The sequence below is a fragment of the Trachypithecus francoisi genome, unplaced genomic scaffold (assembly GCF_009764315.1).
Source record: "Trachypithecus francoisi isolate TF-2019V2 unplaced genomic scaffold, Tfra_2.0 Lachesis_group0, whole genome shotgun sequence".
NCBI lineage: Eukaryota > Metazoa > Chordata > Mammalia > Primates > Cercopithecidae > Trachypithecus > Trachypithecus francoisi.
The window spans coordinates 129,264,970-129,287,054 of NW_022681453.1; positions in this window are offsets into that span (position 1 = coordinate 129,264,970).

Sequence of the window (22,085 nt, forward strand, 5' to 3'; positions counted from 1 at the left end):
CTGCAAGTGCCAGAGCATTCATCCTTTTTTCCTTGAATGATGTGCCCATTTGCATATCATGCAAACAGCCCAGCTGCTGAAGTCCCAGTTAGGGTAAATAACGGTCACAGTGTTTATGCTGATTCCTCCTGGGGCCTTCTGGAACTTGCTGCACAGCTCCAGGGGAGAAAATCGTTTTGTTGGAATCTCTGCTCTGATCTCGTGACATCATGAATGAATACTTACGCTAAAAATGCACGCGTAACCCTTTCCATATAAATATGTGCTTTTGAACCTAATGACGTAGGAAGGTTTGTAGATGGAGACAAAATACTCACTATTATTTTTGCTTTGTCTAACTTAATTGATTTTTACTTTGGAATATGTTTTCTAAGTATTTCTAAGTATGTATTTCTAAAAAATACATTTATTTTAAAAATTCAGTAAAAATAATTTAACATAATTCCACAAACATTTAAATATTTTTTTCAAATGTAATCAGTTACACTCTTTATGTATCTAATATATCAATTTTATAGTAACTTAACACATGGCAATGAAAAAAGAACTTAACACATGGCAATGAAAAAAGAATCAGTAAACTTACACTGAAACAGATTACAAGGTTTCTACCACGATTGATTTGTTTTGTACTTTCTTTATTATTATCCTTTCCATTAAGTTTTTTCTCTCTTGTTTCTTCCCAGGAGTACAACTTACACACCAAACCTAGAGTGAGAGTAGTCATTTCTGGGTCAGCTGAAGCTGTAGATTATCTAGTGGGATACCATCCTGGTTACAACTATGCTTTTTCTGTTACTGTAGAACCATTCAATTTGTTGGCTTTGAACTAAATAAATTTTGTTTTTTGTGATCCCAATCAGTGCTCCACAAATGATGCTTATTTTGAATCTCATTTTTGTAATATATTCTGTCTTTTTTGAATTTTTTTTCATTTATCAATTAAGAAATACAGTCTCAATATTCATTTTTATATGCAGGCATAAATATTTCTATTTTATTTTAGGTCACATATACTTTTAAATATATTTATATATTATATATAATTATATATATACTATACATATATATAATTAATTTAACAAACGTCTAAAAATCTGATCATTAGTCATTTAGGGTGAAGCCTAGGTGAAGCTCTGATAAAAAAAAAAAGTCAACAATCAGATTGTAGCAGCTGCCAAATCTCCAGAGATCCTAATGAAAATATCTAATTATTTTACATTTTAATATTCTGGTTTATGTAAATGTCATTGCCCTAGAATGATTTTACCAACAACTGTTTTGAATTCCAAGACTTGAAGTGTAGGAATTTCAGGTAGAAAGAGTGAAAGTTAAGTCACAAATGTATATGTTTATTCCAGCTCATTCAATTTTTTAATGCTTACTGTATCCCTATGCTGGGCCCTGTGGAGGCCATAGAAATCAGACTAGCTACCTACACTGCAGCACACAGCCTTGCTAATACCTCTGAGAAACACGCTAAAATGGATGCACATGTTGGCCAGCAAACCCACACATGCACAGAAAATGCCTTTCTTTGTTTCTTACTTTACAACTTAGTTTTTGACTCTAATGTTAGTATGTCCTCCTTGGTCATTGTTTCTATCTAAGTTCATTCTTGTGATCTCCTCAAGCCCAATGGCCTTACATGTCATCCACATGTTGTTGGCTCCCAAATGTGTCTATTCAGTCCTGACCAATCCCCTTGGATTCCAGATCCATATATTCAACTGCCGGATTGAAATCTCCACCTAGATGTCTAACAGGCATCTCACACTAGACTTGCATATAACAGATTCCTGTTCATCCCTTCCAAACTGCCTCCTCCTATACACATTGTCTCAACTAATAGCAACCTCATTTTAGTTGTTCAAGATAAAATCCTCAGTGTCATCCCTAACTTCTCCTTTTCTCCCACCCCACATCTGATCTGTCAGCAAATTCTCTTGGCTTGATCTTTAAAAAAGATCCAACATTCATCTACTTCTTACCACCTCCACTGCCACCATCCTGCACAAGTAAGTCATCATGATCTCTCACAGTTTTATTGCAAATAATCTTCTAACTAGTCTCTGTTTCTGCCATCCCCCTTCACCTCCAGTTCTCCCTGTCTTAGTCCCTTCCTGCTGCTATCACAAAATGCCTTAGATTGGGTAATTTATAAATAATAGATATTTGTTTCTCCCAGTTCTGGAGGCTGGGAAGTCCAAGATCAAGGTGCCAGGAGATTTGGTTCTGGTGAGGGCCCACTTTCTGCTCCATAGATTTCTGTGTTATCACATGGTAGAAGGGTGGAAGGATAAAGAGCAGAAAGGATGAAATCACTTCCTCAAGCCCTTTTAAAAGCACTCTAATGCCATCCATAAGGGCAGAGCCCTCATGGCCTAATCACTTCCTGACAGCTCCACCACTTTTTAAAATATATTTTAATTTAATTTTATCTTATTTTTTTAATTTTTAATTTTTGTTTTTTATTTTACTTTAAAGTTCCAGGATACATGTGCAGAATGTGAAGTTTGTTATATAGGAATACATGTGCCATGGTGGTTTGCTGCACCTACCAACCTATCATCTAGCTTTTAAGCCCTGCATACATTAGGTATTTGTCCTAATGCTTTCCTTCCCCTTGCCCCCCACCCCTTGAGAGGCCCCAGTGTGTGGTGTTCCCTTCCCTGAGCCCAGGTATTCTCACTCTTCAACTCCCACTTAAGAGAGAACATGTGGTGTTTGGTTTTCTGTCCCTTTGTTAGTTTGCTGGGAATGGTGGTTTCCAACTTCATCCACATTCCTGCAAAGGACATGATCTTGTTCTTTTTTATAGCTGCATAGTATTCCATGGTGTTTATGTACAACATTTTCTTTATCCAGTCTACCATTGATGGGCATTTGGGTTGGTTCCAAGTCTTTGCTACAATCTGATTGTTGACTTTTTTTTTTTTTTAATCAGAGCTTCACCTAGGCTGACCCTAATGCCCGTCAATGGCATGGTATCATTGACTATTTTGTAAATAGTGCTGCAATAAACATATGTGTGCAGGTGTCTTTATAGTGTAATGATTTATATTCCTTTGAGTATATACCTAGTAATGGGATTTCTGGGTCAAATGGTATTTCTGGTTCTAGATATTTGAGGAATCACCACACTGTCATCCACAATGGTTGAACTAATTTACATTCCCACCAACAGTGTAAAACTATTCCTATTTGTCCACAGCATCACCAGCATCTATTGTTTCTTGACTTTTTAATAATTGTCATTCTGACTGGCCTGATGTGGTATCTCATTGTGGTTTTGATTTGCTTTTCTTTAACAATCAGTGATGATGAGCTTTTTCCATATGTTTCTTGGCCACATAAATGTCTTCTTTTGAGAAGTATCTGTTCATATCCTTTGCCCACTTTTTGATGAAGTTGTTTTTTCTCGTAAATTTGTTTAAATTCCTTGTACATTTTGGATATTAGACCTTTGTTGAATAAGTAGATTGTTCCACCTCTTAATACAATCACCTTGAGGTTTAATTTCCAACATATGAATTTTGAATAACACCCATATTCAAGTCATAGCGCTCCCCCTCTTCCACCCTTGCCAGTTCTCCTGTCAATTCTCAAAACAGAATGTTACTGTTACAGTGTAAGTCAAATGATGTTACACCTCTACTTGAAAGCTTGTAACTTCTCCACTCAAAATTCTGTAGTTCATTTAAGGTAAAACTCAAAACTTTATTTATTTATTTATTTATTTAGAGACAAAGACTCACTTTCTTGCCTGAGCTGGAATGCAGTGGCCCAATGACAGCTCACTGCAGCCTTGATCTCCTGGGCTCAAGTGATCCTCCTACCTCAGCTGGAACTACAGGTGTGTGCCATTACACTCGGCTAATTTTTTTTTTGTTTGTTTATAGAGACGAGATCTCCCTGTGTCGTCCAGGCTGGTCTCAAACTCCTGGGCTCAAGTGATGCACCTGACTAGGCCTTCCAAAGTGTTGGGATTATAGGCATGAGCCACCATCCCCAGCTCCAAAACCTCTTTCTGATGGCATAGAAAACTACCTCATCTCTCCCTACCACACCAGCTTCCTGATGATTCTTTTAACAACCAGGCACAATCCTGCCCCAGGAAATTTGCTCTTTTCATGACCTCTTCTTGAGATACTCTTCCCCCAGGTATCCGTATTGCTAGGTCCACTTTCTTCAGGTATTTGCTCATAAGTCATTTTCTCAGTGGAATCTTCCCTGGAAATGCTAATAAGATTTCAATCTCCATTTTTAATATTTTTCTTCCATGCTTACTTTTTTTCCTCCCTCAGCACTTACCACTAACATTTTAAAGATTTTACTTAATTTATTTTGCTTATAATCCATCTCCCCCACTAGAATGTAGTCTCAAGAAGCAGTGATTTTGTCTGTTTTGTTCATTCCTACTGTTACCTGGAACAGTGTCTGGCACCCAATTGGTCCTCAATAAATATTTGTTGAAGGAAAGAAGAAAAGAATATCAAATGAGTAATTGATGTCATCTGTACCATTGTGTCATTGTCATATTGGTAACTGCAGCTATCTAATAGCAGATCTTTCTCCCATTAACTGGTTTCATCAAGCACCATGTCACATTTACCCTCACTTCATTTTACTAATATGTTCTTCAGATTATTTTATTCCATAGGCAAGTTTGAGAAATGCTATATCATATAATCAAGTATTAAGATATATTATTATTATTATTATTATTTTTTTTTTTGAGGTGGGGTCTCACTCTGTCACCCAGGCTGGAGTGCAGTGGGTGCGATCTTGGCTCACTGCAACCTCAGCTTCCTGGGCTCAAGTGATTCTCCTGCCTCAGCCTCCTGAGTAGCTGGGATTACAGGCACATGCCACCAAACCCAGCCAGTTTTTGTATTTTTAGTAAAGACGAGATTTCACCATGTTGGTGAGGCTGGTCTCGAACTCCTGACCTCGTGATCTGCCCACCTCAGCCACCCAAAGTGCTGGGATTTACAGGCATGAGCCACTGCACCTGGCTAAGATATATATATATATATATATATATATATATACATATATATATATATATATATGTAATATGCATATACATGGACCAGGAGGAAGTGTTACCATTAACAGGGTGATAATCTCTGATACGTTCCACCCACTTGTTTGTACTTTCTACAATGTTTACAGTGAGTTACGTCAAAAACAACAAAAGCATTATTTAAACATTATCAAACCATTTCTTAAAAGTAATTATAGCCTGGTTTATTCTTTTTCCTTTGTATATGAGTGAAATACTCTGTATTATATGGAGTGAGTTTATTCCACTGTGATTTCTCATTCTCAATGACTTTCATGCAGCTGTGCAGGTTGTGCACTGCACAACTCCAGGTGGTGTCAATTACACAGTGTTCTATTGGATGGAACCTTTTAGTGTTGTGCAATGTGCACCTCTGCCTCATTACCTGAAAAGTCATTTATCTTGGATTGATTCTTCAATTAGAGATTATGTAGAGAAAAGCAAGACAATTTGTCAAGGCTTATGAATATTTAGCTACAGGCATACCTCAGAGATATTCAGGGTTCAGTTCCTGACCACCACCATAAAAGCATATAAAAGTTATATCTGCACTATTATCTCTTAACTATGCAATAAAATTATGCCTTAAAAATGTAAATACCTTAATTAAAAAATAGGTTTTTCTGCTAAAATGTGCTTACAATCATCTGCACCATCAATGAGTCATACTCTTTTTTTGTTGGTCCAGGGTCTTGACTTGATGTTGACGGCTGCAGAAAGTTGGGGTGGCTGTAGCAATTTCTTAAAATAAGACAGCAATGAAGTTTGCCATATCGATTGACTCTTCCTTTCACAAAAACTTTCTCTGTTAGATGTGATGCTGTTTGATAGCATTTTACCCACAGTAAAACTTCAAAATGGGGGTAAGACCTCTCACAGCCTGTCTCTGCCTTATCAACTAAGTTAATGTAATATTTTAAATCCTTTACTGTCATTTCAACAATGTTCACAGCATCTTTACCAGGAATAGATCTCATCTCAAGGAACCACTTTTGTTTTGTTCATCTGCAAGAAGCAACTCCTTGTGTTAAAGTTTTATTATTAGATTGCAGCAATTCAGTCATATATTCAGGCTCTACTTCTCATCCTAGTTCTCTTGTCATTTCCAGGGCATCTGCAGCGATTTCCTCCACTGAAGTCTTGAGCCCCTCAAAGTCATTCATGGGGGTCAGAATAAATTTCTTTCAAACTCCCATTAATGTTGATATTTTGACCTCCTCTCATGTTCTTAATAGCATCTAGAATGTTCTTAATAGCATCTAGAGTGGCAACTCCTTTCCAGAAGGTTTTAAATTTACTTACCCCAGATCCATTGGAAGAATTCCTATCGATAACACTTATAGTCTTTTTGAAATGTATTTCTTAAAGAATAAGACTTGAAAGTCAAAACTATTCCTTGATCTGCCTGGATGCAAAATGAATGTTATGTTAGTAGGCATAAAAATAGTGTTAATATCCTTGTACATCTTCATCAAAGCTCTTTGGTGATGAGGTGTATTGTCAATGAGCAGTAACATTTTTAATTTTTTTTTTTTTTTCCTCAGCAGTAGGTCTCAACAGTGGGCTTAAAATATTCAGTAAACCATGTTATAAACAGATGTGCTGTCATTCAGGCTTTGTTGTTTCATTTATAGAGCCCAGGCAGGGTAGATTTAGCATAACTCTTAAAGACCCTAGGATTTTTTAAATGCTGAATGAGCACTAGCTTCAATTTAAAGTCACCAACTGCATTAGCCCCTTAATAAGAGAGTCAGCTTGTGCTTTGAAACTTTGAAGCCAAGCGTTGACTTTTCCTTAGTTATGAAAAGTCCTAGATGACATCTTCCTCCAATATAATAAGGCTGTTTAGTATACATTAAAAATCTGTAGTTTAGTGTAGCTACTTTTATTGATAACTTGCTGTAGCTTCTACATCAGCACTTGCTGCTTCACTTTGCATTTTTATATTATGGAGATGGCTTCTTTCCTACTTCTGTTGGCTTCTAACTTTTCTTCTGTAGCTTCCTCACCTGTCTGAGCCTTCATAGAACTGAAGAGAGTTAGGCCTTGGTCTGGATTAGGCTTGGCTTAAGGGCATGTTGTGGCTGGTTTTCTCATCTATTCAGATCATTAAAACTTTTTCCATATCAGTAAGAAGGCTATTTCACTTTCATCATTTGTGTGTTCACTGGAATAGCACTTTTCATTTCCTTCAGGAACTTTTCCTTTGCATTCACAACTTGGTTGGTTGGCACCAGCAGCCTATCCTTTGGCCTATTTTGGTTTTGACATGCCTTCCTTACTAAGTTTAATCATTTCTAGCTTTTGATTAAAAATGAGAGACATGCAGCTCTTCCTTTCACTTGAACACTTAGAGGCCATTGTAGGGTCATTAATTGTCCTAATTTAAATATTGTTGGGTCTCAGGGAATACGGAAGCCTAAGGAGAGAGAGAGAGAGAGATGAGAGATGGGGGAGAGGCCGGTGAGTGGAACAGTCAGACCACACGCAACATTCCTCAATAAAATTTGCCATCTTATCTGGGCTTGGTTGGTGGTGCCTGAAAGCAATTACAATAGTAACATCAAAGACCACTGATAATAGATCATAATAAAAGATATAATAATAATAATGGAAAACTTTGAAATATTGTGAGAATTACCGAAATGTGACACAGAGGCACACAGTGAGCACGTGGTGTTCAGAAAATGGTGCCAGTAGACTTGATTGACACAGGGTTTCCATAAACCTTCAATTTGTAAAAAATGCATTACCTGCAAAATGCAGTGAAATAAAGTACAATAAAATGAGGAACACCTGTACTCTTACATGAGTAATTAGTAAAGATATTACTAATGTGAAAGAGTCTTAATAATTATACAGGGAAGATTCTTTTACACCATAGTCATTCTAGTAACAGAATTTGTTAAAGCAAATGTCTTGCTGCCAAGCATATTTTCAAGGTGCCCGGGGCCTAGGGGAAAAATGAGATTGATATTAAAAAAGGTCTTTAGCCCCATCAGTTAAATTGTCACTGTATTCACCACAACCCTTTACTTCTCGTGGATGTACTGTGTGATTTTGGTTTTGTTCATTTCAGCAGATGCAGTGTGGCTCTTTTCATGCTCTCAAAAGAGAACCCAGCTAATTCCAAAAAGCAGGCCTTAGGGTCACAGCTCAGCTGCATAGCTCACCTCTCAGAGGGCAAAGCCCCATTGCCTTCTTAGTCATTGGAAGGTTAAAGATTTTATCTTAGAAAGTGAATGTGACATGAAGAAGTGACTAGACAAAGCTCTGTTGCACAGGATTGTTTTTTCTATATAATTGGGTAGAAGTAAGATTTTAAAGTAACATATTATTGATATAGGCCATTAGCTGAAACAGAAATGCCTTTTGCACAGAAGCTTCTCGGTGGTGTATTTTTTGTCAAAGTGTCTTTGTTACCTATCAGGGAAGTTTTTCCTCTGTTGTCCTCATATCTCCAAAGAGCAAGATGATTAAGTTCAATTGCACGTGCATTTGTGTTGGTAGTGCTGGTGGTGGTGCTGATGGTGATATGGAGAGTGTCGCTGCCGCCTCAGTTTAGTTATCCAAAAATGGGCCTAGGAATATGAGAAGACTGATGAGGTTGAGTCATCAAATTTCGGAGTCTGAGTGAAAAAGTTAAATGAAGAGGGTTGTAGTTGTTTGCTCATCTGACAAAGGGGCATTGGAAAGAGTGACTATCACCTTGGTCTCAGACCGGAAGATGGCAACAGAACCTCAATCCCTGGGCTTAATCGTAACTCCATACTCACTGGCCCCAGTTTTACCACACTGAACACTATTTTTCCCTTCATAATGTGACCATCATATTTCCTTCACAGAATTAATAAGAGGATAACATGAGATAATTAGTCTAAAAATAAAAGTGCTCTGTAATATAAGGTAGTAATAATAATTCTTGCTGTAATCTATGGAGTACCTAATATGTTGGGCATTGAAGTGAGTGCTTTAAATACATTGTCTTAAATCTTCAAATTCTCTTGTTAAGGTAGGTATTATTAACTCTTTTACAGAGAAGGAAACAGGTTTAGAGAGGTTGAGTGACTTTTCCAAGCTCACAAAGCCTGGTAAATGTCTGAACAAGAGTTCATATTTCAGGTCTGTTTGACTCCCAAGTCTATTTGGCATTTGAACTGTTTTTGATATATTTCCTTGCTTTCATTAATCATTGAAGGCTGTCCTTGGACATGAACCACCAATAATAATGATGATGCTAGCAATAAATTAAAATATGTATTGGCTGGTTACTATGCGATGTGCCAGGCACTTTACATGTCCTGGGCACTTTTCATGTAACAATTCATTTAATCCTTATAACTATATGTGGTAGGTGCCGTTATTATCTCCATTTTATAGATGAGAAAATTGAGGTACAGAGAGGTTAACTAACTTGTCCACCCCACTAAGTGGGTAAGCTAAAATTCAAACCTAGACAGTCAAGTGATTAAATTATGTAAAAGATAAATAAATTATTGGAAAGCAACAAGGGACTTCCTGACTTTTCGTTAATAGAATGCATAATGTAAGGTTTCCCTAATAGGTACAATTTACAAAGAGATGATTACACAGTATGCATTTATGTCCCAAAACTTGCCAAAATTGTTTCTATTTGGGGAATAGTTTGTCTCTCATGAAGTGAAGTTCAAAAATAAGCCACATCTATGTGCATATGTATTCATTTAACTCTGTAAAAATTACTTTCCTGAAGATCATATAAATTCTTAGTCATATAAATGGTACATTGACAAAATGTCTCCTTTTATTTTGGTCTCAACCCAGGAAGCGATACAAATAAGGGTTGCTTATTTTTCTTATTAATTTTCCAAAAGAGTTTAAGATTTGGAGGCTTGTTAAAACAAATCTTTTTAGCAAGATTAATTTTAAAGTTAGACATTATGAGTATCAAATTAAGCTGTCAGCCTGTGAAATGATACAGAGAAAGATGTGTTACAACAATTCCCTCCTCTCCAACCTCTGTAGAGATGGGTAAGTCTGAACAGGAAAACCAGAGGCCAGGAATCACATTTTAGTAATTCTTTTCTAGTTATGTCAGATTTCTAGCATGCTATTAGAGACACATGTGTCATCTTCACCATCAACCAACATATCATTGCTGTTTCAAACAGTTACTAGAGCTGTTGACACAGAATATTGTGTCTGTCGACAGCTCCAATTAGCTGGCGTGTCTGACTGGTGACAGCATGGTCTACTTTTGTTTACAGGGACGGTGGGAGCTGTATCTCCGTCTCCCAACCTCCAGTGGCAGACAGATGGATAGAGCTATATAATCATCGACGGAAGTGTGTGATATTCTGTCTTCACAAACCATCGTGCAAAGCAGAACCAACGGCCTTTTGTCTGCTTTTAGAAATGACTGCAAGAATCCCTCCCATCTGTCAAGTTATGGGGTGAATATATATAAAATGCATCATGTATGTGTACCTGTAGAAAACACTGGATTGGGATGTGCAGAGGAAATAAAGCAAACACTTTTTTAAAATGCCAATGTGATATTTAATTTAATTTAATTTAATGTGGCAACATTAAATATATGTTTGCCTCAGCACTGCTTCTAAAAACATCTTTTATTGACATTTTTTTAAAAAATCAACCAATTAATGTTTTATTATTATTTACTAGTAAAATTACTAGTAAAAATTATTAAATTGCATTTTGTAATTTTTAACATTCTCTACTGTGTATGGCCTTACTTTGACATATAATGATTACACTGGCTTGTAATTCTCTATGATGTGTCATCTTCTCTACTAATTTTCATCCTTTCATCATTGGAGACACGTGTCAGAGGTTGATGTTCACAGGCAAAAAAACCAAAACAAAACAAAACAAAAAACCTTAGTAAATGTATCTGAGGATGCGTGCAATTCAGAGTACATGGCTTGTAACTCCATTATTTCCAACAGAAAGAAGTGAAGTGAAATGTGATACAAGTAATTGAGAACGATATAATTATATGGATAGTCTGGAATTATTTTTAAAATGTAAACTGTTTTTAAACTTCTTTAGTTTTTTTTTTTTTTAATTAGTTTTATTATGGCATGACTCAAGACTAACCATTATATGGCTGGAAACCGCTAACTCCATTCATTTCCTGTTCTCCGTTAACTGTGACTCATCCCTCAGGTTTCAGCTCAAATGCCATTTCCTGAGAAAACATTCCCAGAATCCTCACCATGCACACTTACAACACTATTCTTTTTATTTATGATATTTATTGCAATCTGGAGTGTCCATTTGTGTAATTATTTGACTAACATTTGCCTCTTCACTGAGTCCTATGAGAGCAGAGAACAGGTTGGTGTGACTCACCATTGAATCTCTGGTGCCCAGTATAATGCCTGGTACCCAGCTGGGACTCAATACAGATGTGTTAGATGAGTGCTGTTCAGGTGGATTCATACTAGAACTTCCCATATAAAAGAAATACAACTCTTCTGGTTTCCTAAGACTGGAGCTTCTTGTGAGAAAGTGTGTGTGTGTGTGTGTGTGTGTGTGTGTGTGTGTCTAATTATACCTCCCAACTTAGCCCAGAACTAGATGTAGGTGGATGATAGTAGGGGCGAGGGGCTGTGTTCCAGGTGGAAAGAGTACCATGTATGAGGCTACCATGTGGGCTTCCAAGAGCCCAGCGCTACACATGGCAGGATTGAAGGGGAGGCCTAAGAAGAGTAAGATGGAAAAAGAGGCCATCAAACAACAGACCATCTATAGCTGTTAGAGGTCAACCTGAAACGCTGACTTGGAAAACCTTGAGGAAAATTTCTTTATACCTTCTATTAATGGATAGTAAATAGATTAATATTGATCTTATTAATACTGTGTTCCAGCAAACATGGGAATAAGACCCACTCTTCTGAAGCCTGGTTTGATAATCGTATCCCATATATCAAGTGGATAGGTAGCACAAAGGAGAAACAAACATTTGTTGTTTCATGTGACTGAAATTTTGGAGTTTTTGTCATGGCATGATAGCTTAGTCTATCATGACTGATGTGGAAATCTTTGCATCATGCTGAGTTATTTATGTATTTCTACATATCAGAGTACATGGTGAACAAAAACCATGTTTTCATGTTTACTGTTCTGCATTCAACAAATTGCCCTTTAGTGAGAACTTAAAACCCTTTCCTGAATAAACGTTTGGAATTTGAAAATCAGTATTTACTGGACTAACGGTTCATTGAGAGCAGAGGCCATGTCTTTTACATTTTTTTTTTTTTTTTTTTGAGGCGGAGTCTCGCTCTGCCGCCCAGGCTGGAGTGCAGTGACGCAATCTCGGCTCACTGCAAGCTCCGCCTCCCGGGTTCACGCCATTGCCATTCTCCTGCCTCAGCCTCCTGCGTAGCTGGGACTACAGGCGCCCGCCGCCGCGCCCGGCTAATTTTTTGTATTTTTTTTTTTTTTTAATAGAGACGGGGTTTCACCGTGGTCTCGATCTCCTGACCTTGTGATTCGCCCGCCTCGGCCTCCCAAAGTGCTGGGATTACAGGCGTGAGCCACCGCGCCCGGCCGTCTTTTACATTTTTATACCTCCTACCAAGACTTACACACTTAGCAAGTAGTAAGCATTAACTAAGTGTTAGTTGCGTGCATGGATCATGTTTATAACATTTCTTTTCCTGGCTGAAGCCTGCCAGTTACTTTCCTCTTTTTTTGCATAGGTTTCATTTCCCAACACCTGAATCCCTTTCTCCAAGTTTTCCTTCTTTTTCCTGAATTGTAGACCTCACAAATGGTTATGATATGAATACCTACAAGCTGTTAACTAAGTTGAATCTGTTAAGTCTGGACTATTCTGACCCCTGGATCCATTTTGTTGCTTTCACTCATCCAGATGGTAACTGTCTACTATTTGGGCAGTTCTTTCTTGTATATTTTGGTCCATGGGAGAGTCATTTAAGACTGTGTTTATTTAGCTTTCATTTCGCAAGACATTTTTACATTATTATTATTTGATGTTCTCTAGAAACCCTGGGAAAAGTGGTTACGGGAAGTATTTCCCCCATTTGATAAATGGAGAAAATAAGGTTCACAGAAGTCACCCAACTAGCAATGGAATATGTATCGTTGAGTGATTGGCAACATGCTTTATTTTGCTAATATCAGAAAACCAGATAAATACTTAACCTTGCTGTGCTTAACTGCCGATTTGATCTATCAGGTAGAGGCTATTGCTGCACTGGACTTAATTCTCATTAGCAAGGTGATGCTTGTGGAGGTGATGAAGATTATGGGGGAAAAATGACTATATTTTTTAGAGTTGAGAATAGTTGAAGGAGGGAAGACTGAATATAGCCAAATGTGTTCTTTGGGCTTTCAGAATGCATTTTTTCCCCCAAATCAAAGAAATGACTCCCAAGAAATGGCATCATTCTATGGACAGAGACTTTAAAAGGGAACATAGCTCAAAGGAGATAGGAAACTCTGAAAAATGTAATTCTGATCATATATTCATGAATAATTCCCATGTGAATAAAGGTAGGCACATCTAAAGAAGCTTTTGTGACTGCCAATGGGGCTCTCTGATGAGCTTATATTCAAAAGGACTCCTAGAAGGGATAGAAGAAGGAAGGCATAATGATGGATAAGATTGGCCAGGCACTGCATGAATGGGCCCTGAGAGCAAGCAGACTGGCTCCCATAGGCTACTCGGCCATGTGTGACCTTGGGTGGGCTACTGCTTGCTTGTGGGAGCCCTGGAGTAGACATTCTCTGTCCCCATTTCTCACTTCAAGATTCACAAATATTAAACATGCAAAAGAGAGATGCTAAACAGAAGTATATTCAGATGAGATCAGCCCAAAATGAGATGCAGCTGGTAAAAATGCTAAAGGAGTATAAAGCTGCTTTCAAGCAAAGAAAATAAGAAAGGGAACTGTGAGGATGAAAGTGAATGGCATGGGTAAACACAGCCCATAAACTGGGGTGGGCGGGGGGAGTGGATATATAATGTGAGGATCCCTAGCTCTGATTCATGTTAGGCCCCTTGCTTGGAGAATCTTTTGCTCTGTTAGTAGAAACCGCTTTTGTTTGCCTGTGAACTGATCTAACAAGAATTACCATCTTTAAACTGAGAGGGCAGAACAAGCAATGCAAACAGAAAACAGAGCCAAGGGAGATGAAGAGAGAGAGCATCAGGTGTTCTTAATGAGAAAACTTCTGTGTTCAGAACTGTATCCCAAGATGCCGAAACACCTTAAAGATATGATCAAAGGCCTATCTTGATGCTTTTGAGAAACCACAGAGAAAAAGAGAAGAGCCTTCTGCACTGAAGAGCAAACACTATATCACTTTTCAAGAGCGATAGAAGGATGAAGCATTAGTCTAATTAATGAACATAGTGTTGATCTCTAAAAAATATAGAGTAGATTTTTGAATTGGAAAGTTTGTGAGCACATGGCAAGAAAAGCAGCACACAGAAGAGTCATTGTGATTCTTTAAGAGCATCTGGATGTTACACACACACACACACACACACACACACACCCCAAAACTGGGTTGGTAGATGTGGTGGCAGAATAATAGCTCCAAAAGATGTCCTTATCCTCATCCCTGAAATTGTGAATATATTAGGTGACATGACAAAGGGGAATTAAGATTATAGATGGGATTAAAGTTAATAATCAGTTGAATTTGAGATAAGCAGATTATCCTGGATTACCTGGGTGATCCCATTCTAATAAAAAGGTTCCTTAAATGTGAAAGAGGGAGGCAGAAGAGTCATTGTCAGAGTGATGCAATGTATGACACTCCATCAGTCATTGCTGGCTTTAAAAATGGAAGGGATCATGAGCCAAGGAATGCTGGCAGCCTCTACAAGCTCAGAAATGCCTTTGGACTCAACTGGGACTTATACCATCAGCTCCACTGGTTCTCAGACCTTTGAGTAACACTGCTGATTTTCCTGGTTCTCCAGGAAAACCTGGAGATGGCAGTTTGTAGGACTTCTCAGCCTCTATAACTAAGAGAGCCAATTTTTAGAATAAATCTCCTCTTATTACCACAAATATAGCACTTAAAATGACACATTTATTATCTCACAGTTTCTGTGGATCAGATTCCAGTCATGGCTTAGCTAGGTCATTTGCTTCTGGGTATCACAGGATACAGTCAGCACATTGACCAGGTCTGCAGTCTCATCTGAGGCTTGACTTGAGAACATCTGCCTTCAAGCCCACATGGCTATTAGCAGCATCCAGTTCCTTGTAGGTTGCTGGAAGGGGGACTTCAATTTCTTTTTGACTGTTGACCCAGGGCTACCCTAAGCTCCTTGCTGCAGGGACTCCTCCAATATAGAAGCTCAAACTATGATAACTTGCTTCTTCAAAAGTAGCAAGGGAGAGAGTCACATACATGCAATTACATATATCTTGTCACCTCTGTTATTATATTTTATTAGCCAGAAGCTAGTCACAGGTTCTTTCTACACTCAAGGAAAGGAAACCGCACAAGGATATGAATACCAGATCATGGGGGCCATGGTAGAGTCTGTCTTCCATGTTACCCTATTTTCTCAATTTACTTATGAATTGGGCAGACATATTATATGCTCAGCTGCTCCTCTAGGAAGTACTGAGGACTTGATCCAACTATTTCACTGAAACTATGGTTATCAAAGATGCTAAAGCACTTTGCTAAACTTTTGTCCCATCACATCATGAGTTCTTCAAGGGCAGCAAACCTTTAATTGATATTAACATTATTTAAATATCACCAATTTTCTTTTGTCATATATGGCATATGATGTAGACTCATGGTAGGAGAATCCTAATTACCCTCCCTCACCCAGGAGTTCATAGTTTGGTTGTTACTTTACAAGTGATTAAAATAAATTTATCCAGTTGTATACATTTGATATTTATTATATGTACAAACAGGTAGATAAATGAAGAGAGAAATAAAGGCTCACATTTAGAAGGAATCCTTATCTTTCCTCTAAGTTAAGAGAATTCATGGATATGGAGTCTTTGATGATTTGTTCTTCATGAACGTGAGCTGACCCCACATGACTCTTGCTTTTTTTCCAGACACTTACAGACTATCTGCTTCATGATGGGCTCTTGCCTGCCTCATTAACATCATCTCATGCTACTCTTCCCCTTTTCTATCACATTCCAGCCACATTTGCCTTATTTCTGTGTCTCAAACTCACCAAGCTTTTTGCCAGTCTTTGCAGTGTTGTTCTCTCTGCATGGAAAATGCCTCCACCAGTTGCTTTAGACTTCTTGTGCTGTGACAAATCCACCCATCACAGGAGTTCTTAATCTTTGCTGTGCATCAAATCCCCTGGAGAACTTGTTTAAAAACAAATTGCTGTGTCAGTTTCTGATTCAGTAGGTCTACAGTGGGGACCAAGAATTTGTACTTTCAACAAATTCCCAGGTGATAGTTTAAGGATCACATTTTAAGAACCACCAATCTCTCATATTATCCTATTTTGCTTTCCTCATTGCATTAATCAATTATTTTCTACATATTTGCTTATTTGTTTTTTAGATGTAAGTTCCAAGAACATCAAGGACTGTGTAACAAATTACTAGAGCAACGTGTGGCTGTCTGGCATAGTTTTTATTGGATGACTGAACAAATAATGGATAGATTGAAACATGGAAAAAATTCTACTAGAATGCATTTCAGTTTTGGGAGCTGAATTGGAGGATCCATTTTTATTTGTGGGTTTCACAAATAGATATTAAAGATTGCTTAGAAAATATATACTTGAAGCTGTAAATTACAGTAATTAAAATAACATTTTTGTGACTCTATCTACAAATAACACTGGGTTGCCACAATGCTCATATTAGGGCTTAAGACAAATACATTAAACAGTCTAATTTTATAAGTAACATGTAGTAATGAACACATTTCCATGAAAATCTTAAGCTTAATATATTTTAAACTAAAGAGGATAAGTTTTAATTTTATCTGGAAAGTATCTTTTTCTCTCATTTTCCACTTTTTCTCTTTCTCACAAGAATATTAAGAATTATAGAATTATGTTTTTTTCTTTGCCCCAACAGTAGATCAACTACATATCTATCTTTACAGTCTTGGAGTGTTTCTGTCATTTTCCCTCATTATATTACAACTGTGACACTTTTGTTAACATACATTCATTACCAATTACCTGCGCCACCTGTGGATACCACATGCAGAATGGAAATCTTCTTAAATGAGCAGTCTGATTAAATAGAGTTGGTATATGCTAATTATGAGGCATATGTCTTCAAAAAAGGAGCAGCAAGAAAAATTTACAATTAAAAAATATATTTACAGACACCCACAGTCTATAAAATTGGCTTTTGCCAAAGGGTGTGAAGGATTGTAATGCAGGTAGTGTACAACACACAGTCATCAAATAAAGTGAAGATTTGGTATTTATCACCCTGATTTTAAGGCTGACTACCCAGTACCAGCTCACAACTTCAGTAGCCAAAATTGGCTACAGTAACAAGACGAATCTGACACCTTCCATACCTCGCCTCCGTGTTGCATTGCAGACGCATTGATGTTGGGCAAAACACAAATATTTCGTGCTCAGATATAAGCAATTTCAGCATGTAGCCAATGCTTATAGACTTACTCATCTTTGAATGAATGGCATTTGATTAACTAAATTTCAAAATGAAGTCACAAAATCATAGGTGTTATAGTTAGAAATGGCCCTAAAGATTATTATCTTCAAATCTGCTTCTTCAAGAGCTAAGGATATTGACAATAGATAAGTAATGTTCTCAAGGTCCCACAAGAAGTTCATGGCAGAGGCCGGGCGCGGTGACTCAAGCCTGTAATCCCAGCACTTTGGGAGGCTGAGACAGGCGGATCACGAGGTCAGGAGATCAAGACCATCCTGGCTAACACGGTGAAACCCTGTCTCTACTAAAAAATACAAAAAAACTAGCCGGGCGAGGTGGCGGGCGCCTGTAGTCCCAGCTACTCGGGAGGCTGAGGCAGGAGAATGGCGTAAACCCGGGAGGCGGAGCTTGCAGTGAGCTGAGATCTGGCCACTGCACTCCAGCCTGGGCGGTAGAGCCAGACTCAATCTCAAAAAAAAAAAAAAAAAAAAAAAGTTCATGGCAGAACTGGGACCACAGCTCATGTATCCACAGTGATCTTTGCCACTAGTATGTTTTTCTCCTAGTGTTCCATACTCAGTTTATTGTAAAGTGACTTAGATTAAACCCACTTGACATTATTAGTTACCACAAACTTTTAATAGTGAAAGAAATTATATCTAATACTTCCATAATTTCTTATAGCTTCCATAATTTCCGTAGCTTGTTACGGGATCGACAGTTTCTCCCCAAAAATTCATATATTAAGGTCATAACTCCTAATGTGACTGGATTTGGAGACAAGGGCTTTCAAAAGGTAGTTAAGTTTAAATGAGGTCGTAACAGATGAAGCCTTAATCCAATAGAACTGGCATCCTTACAAGAGGACAAAGAAACAGCAAGAGTGTGCATGCACAGACGGAAGGTCTTATGAGGACACAATGAGAAGGTGGTCATCTGCAAGCCAAGTCAAGAAAAACCAAACTGGCCAGCACCTTGATTTTGGACTTCCAGCCTTCAGAGCCATGAGAAAATAAATTTCTGTTGTATAAGCCCACCTAGTCAGTGGTATTTTGTTATGGTAGTCCTAGGAGAAAAATACTGGGCTGGTCCACATCGAGTGTTGTACCTAGATAGAGCTTTAGAAATGAGTCCATTATTTTTTTCTTGTTCCTGCCACTAAATGCTAGAAATAAAACTATCACATTTTTGTCATAGTAGGTCTGTTTCTTTAGCATATATTGAAATGTTCCTTTTAAGAAAGAAATGGAATTCTATTTGGCTGGACTCACATATCACAAGTGAACTGCTGCTACCACAGTTGGAAAGCAGGACTCAACAGTTCGTCTCTTGGGAACAATCTCTTCTTCCTTTACCTTGTCTCTAGTCTCCATCATACTGAATTTGTTTTTAAAGTCACAGTTTTGAGTGTAGAAAAGTTAGGGGCAGATACAGACTTAGACGTTAGTGTCTGTCAAGGAAAAATTGTAGTCATGGACAAAAATGAGTGGATAGAATTCTACTACAGGTCTAGTCAGGAAGATGATCACCGATTTCAGCAACTCAGTGTGTGGAATATTGGATTTATAACTTTATCCCTTTTACACCCTCATCATCATGAGCACAGCTCATACCTTAAATCCATGAGTGATTCACCAGAATGAGTTTGATGGGAGAAAGTTTTAAGATGGGGCACCAGCTGGCTGCAATCTTCCATCTGGGCCTTGAATATAAAGAAACATTATAAAGACTGAGGCTGCTTTGAGTTAGAGTCTCCATGTGATACTGACTCCCTGTGTCCTACCCATAATGCCTAACTCTTTGCCCTGATTTTTGATGTCCCTCTGCTTATCTACCCCATCCAATTCACCCAGACTGATGTCACAGGCCTTCTCAGCATTAATTCTACTCATTGAGTTCACTCCTGTGACACCACAAATTCTTTGATCCACAAATTTTTACTCTATGCAATGCTGGTGGGTACATATGCAAACAGTCCACATAGCAGAAAAATTATGGGTTTTAGAAATAGATCTGGATTGAAATCCCAAATGTGCCATTCATGAGCTGAATGACTTCTGCAAATTACCTAACCTTCCCAAGTCTTAATGGCTTTGTCTATAAACAGGGTTAATAGTAACTATTTTCTAGTCTTCTTGTAAGAATTAAGTTAAGTGAGATCCTGTATATGGTGTGCTTCTTTCATGTATACTAGTCTTTTTTTTTTCTACACAGTTTGTAATATTAAGAGTTATAAAGATTTTTCCATTTACAAAGCACTTTTCTTATATATTCTATGATTTCTAAGCTCTTTCCTTTGTGGGATGTCTCTAAGACTCTCTGCAGGTGGGAGTTATGTCATCTATGATTTTTATACTGAAACAGCCCAAGACACACAGGAAACATTGTCCTAACTTGGGCAGTTTGAAGCACAAGGAGTGTTGGGATTTTTTTTTTTTTTTTTTTTTGAGAGGGAGTCTAACTCTGTTGCCCAGGCTGGAGTGCAGTGGTTTGATCTCGGCTCACTGCAACCTCCGCCTCCAGGTTCACACCATTCTCCTGCCTCAGCCTCCCGAGTAGCTGGGACTACAGGTGTGTACCACCACGCCCAGCTAATTTTTTGCATTTTTAGTAGAGATGGGGTTTCACCACGTTAGCCAGGATGGTCTCGATCTCCTGACCTCATGATCCGACCCTCTCGGCCTCCCAAAGTACTGGGATTACAGGCGTGAGCCACCATGCCCGGCCGAGTGTTGCGACTTTAACTACTCTCTATAAAAGAGAGAAGTAGCAAAGCTAGCAGCAGTGGAAAAAAAAAAACAACCAACAAACAAACAAAACTAAGAAAGCGAATGGGCTTTAAGACTTGCTCCTACAGGAACCTCCATTTGTTCAATACATAGTTATGCACAAAGTCACCATATTGTCACCATATTGACTAGGAGCCAATATGCCAGCATATTTAATCTGGTGGGTGGAAATCAGAAATTAAAGTCTTAAAGACAGTTGTCTCACAAAATCAGTTGAGTGATATCATGTATTCAGAAAATCAGCCCACTTGAAGTAAGATACCATTAAGAGAAGATCCAAGCATCAGAGTCTTTAGGGAGAAGCCCTGGAAGATTTAGGAGGAGAATCATCTGGGTTCCAGCCAAGGGCTCTGAGATCCAGTACAGAGTTCCATTTCTAAAAGAATAGAAGCGAAGGCTTGGCCAAGGTGATAAAGACCAGAAAAGGCTAGAACTCAGAAGCCAGATGTGTATCCAGGCTCTTGGGAGGTAAACCAACAGTAGATCTGTAGTAATAAGACTAATTTCAGATCCCACCAGCTGGTCACTTGAGCCCTATTCTCTCTCTTCTGCCTATGTCCCTTTGAAAGCAGTTGACCACCTGGTAACCTTGGCCTGAAGTCAAGGTAATAGGCAGTAGCTCCTGACTCAGGAATGCACCAAACTGCTCTCTCACTTACTGTTTTATTCTCCCTGTTTCTGCATGCCTTAGAGCTCTAGCTCTGCATATCTATTTCTCCTCCATCTTTTCATACCTTATTAAAACTGCCTTTTTGGTCTTAGTCCCTCATACATATGCACATTCAAAATAATCTTTGTCCTTGCATACATGAACTTAGTTTAAAGCAGTGTCTGACACTCTTGGAAAAGGTGCCTGCAGCATTTGCTTTCAGCCCTGGGCCAAGGTGCCCTCACCCTCTAAATTAGAGCCAACCTCTGGGCAGGCCAAGGCTTGCCTTGCTCTGGGTTGGCCCAGGAACTGGACAGGGGGTTGGATGTGGACTGGTTGATCCTGTTATATAGAACATTAGTGACTCCAACTGGGAGAGCCAGGGCAAGGTCACAACTGACAGACACATAAAAAGTCATCTTGACTCATTTGTTGGGAGACAACCATGAATTTAGGAACATTCTGCCCTTGAGAATGGGGGGGTTTCATTTTCAACTTCAGGCTCTTGCCTTGGCTGGCTTCCTTGGTAACTCAAATAAGCCATCTGCTTGACTTCCTATGCCCACTTGCTTGCCGGAGGAATTGTTTGTCTACCCTCCCATCTGGCTAAAGCTCAGAGTGGAAAGGACTAAAGATGCCTGAGGTTTTTCCAAATCTCTCCTCAAATAATCAAAAGATTCCATTATGTGGAAATTTAGTTCCTGTCTTATCCCTTCGTCACTTTTGGGTAACTTTTCAACATTTTCATTGGCTTCATTTTCCATTCAGTAACATGGAGATGATCTCCTCAGTGGTCTCCTTTACTCCCCCATACCCCCAACACACACACGCAAAATCCCCTAAACATTACCTTGAGCCCTAAAGTGGGCTGGCCACCAGGAGGCCCCCGTTAGTAAAGGGTATGTATTTTCAAAGATTGGAAGAATTTTAAAATAATAGCTCCCCCACTGTTCAGTACT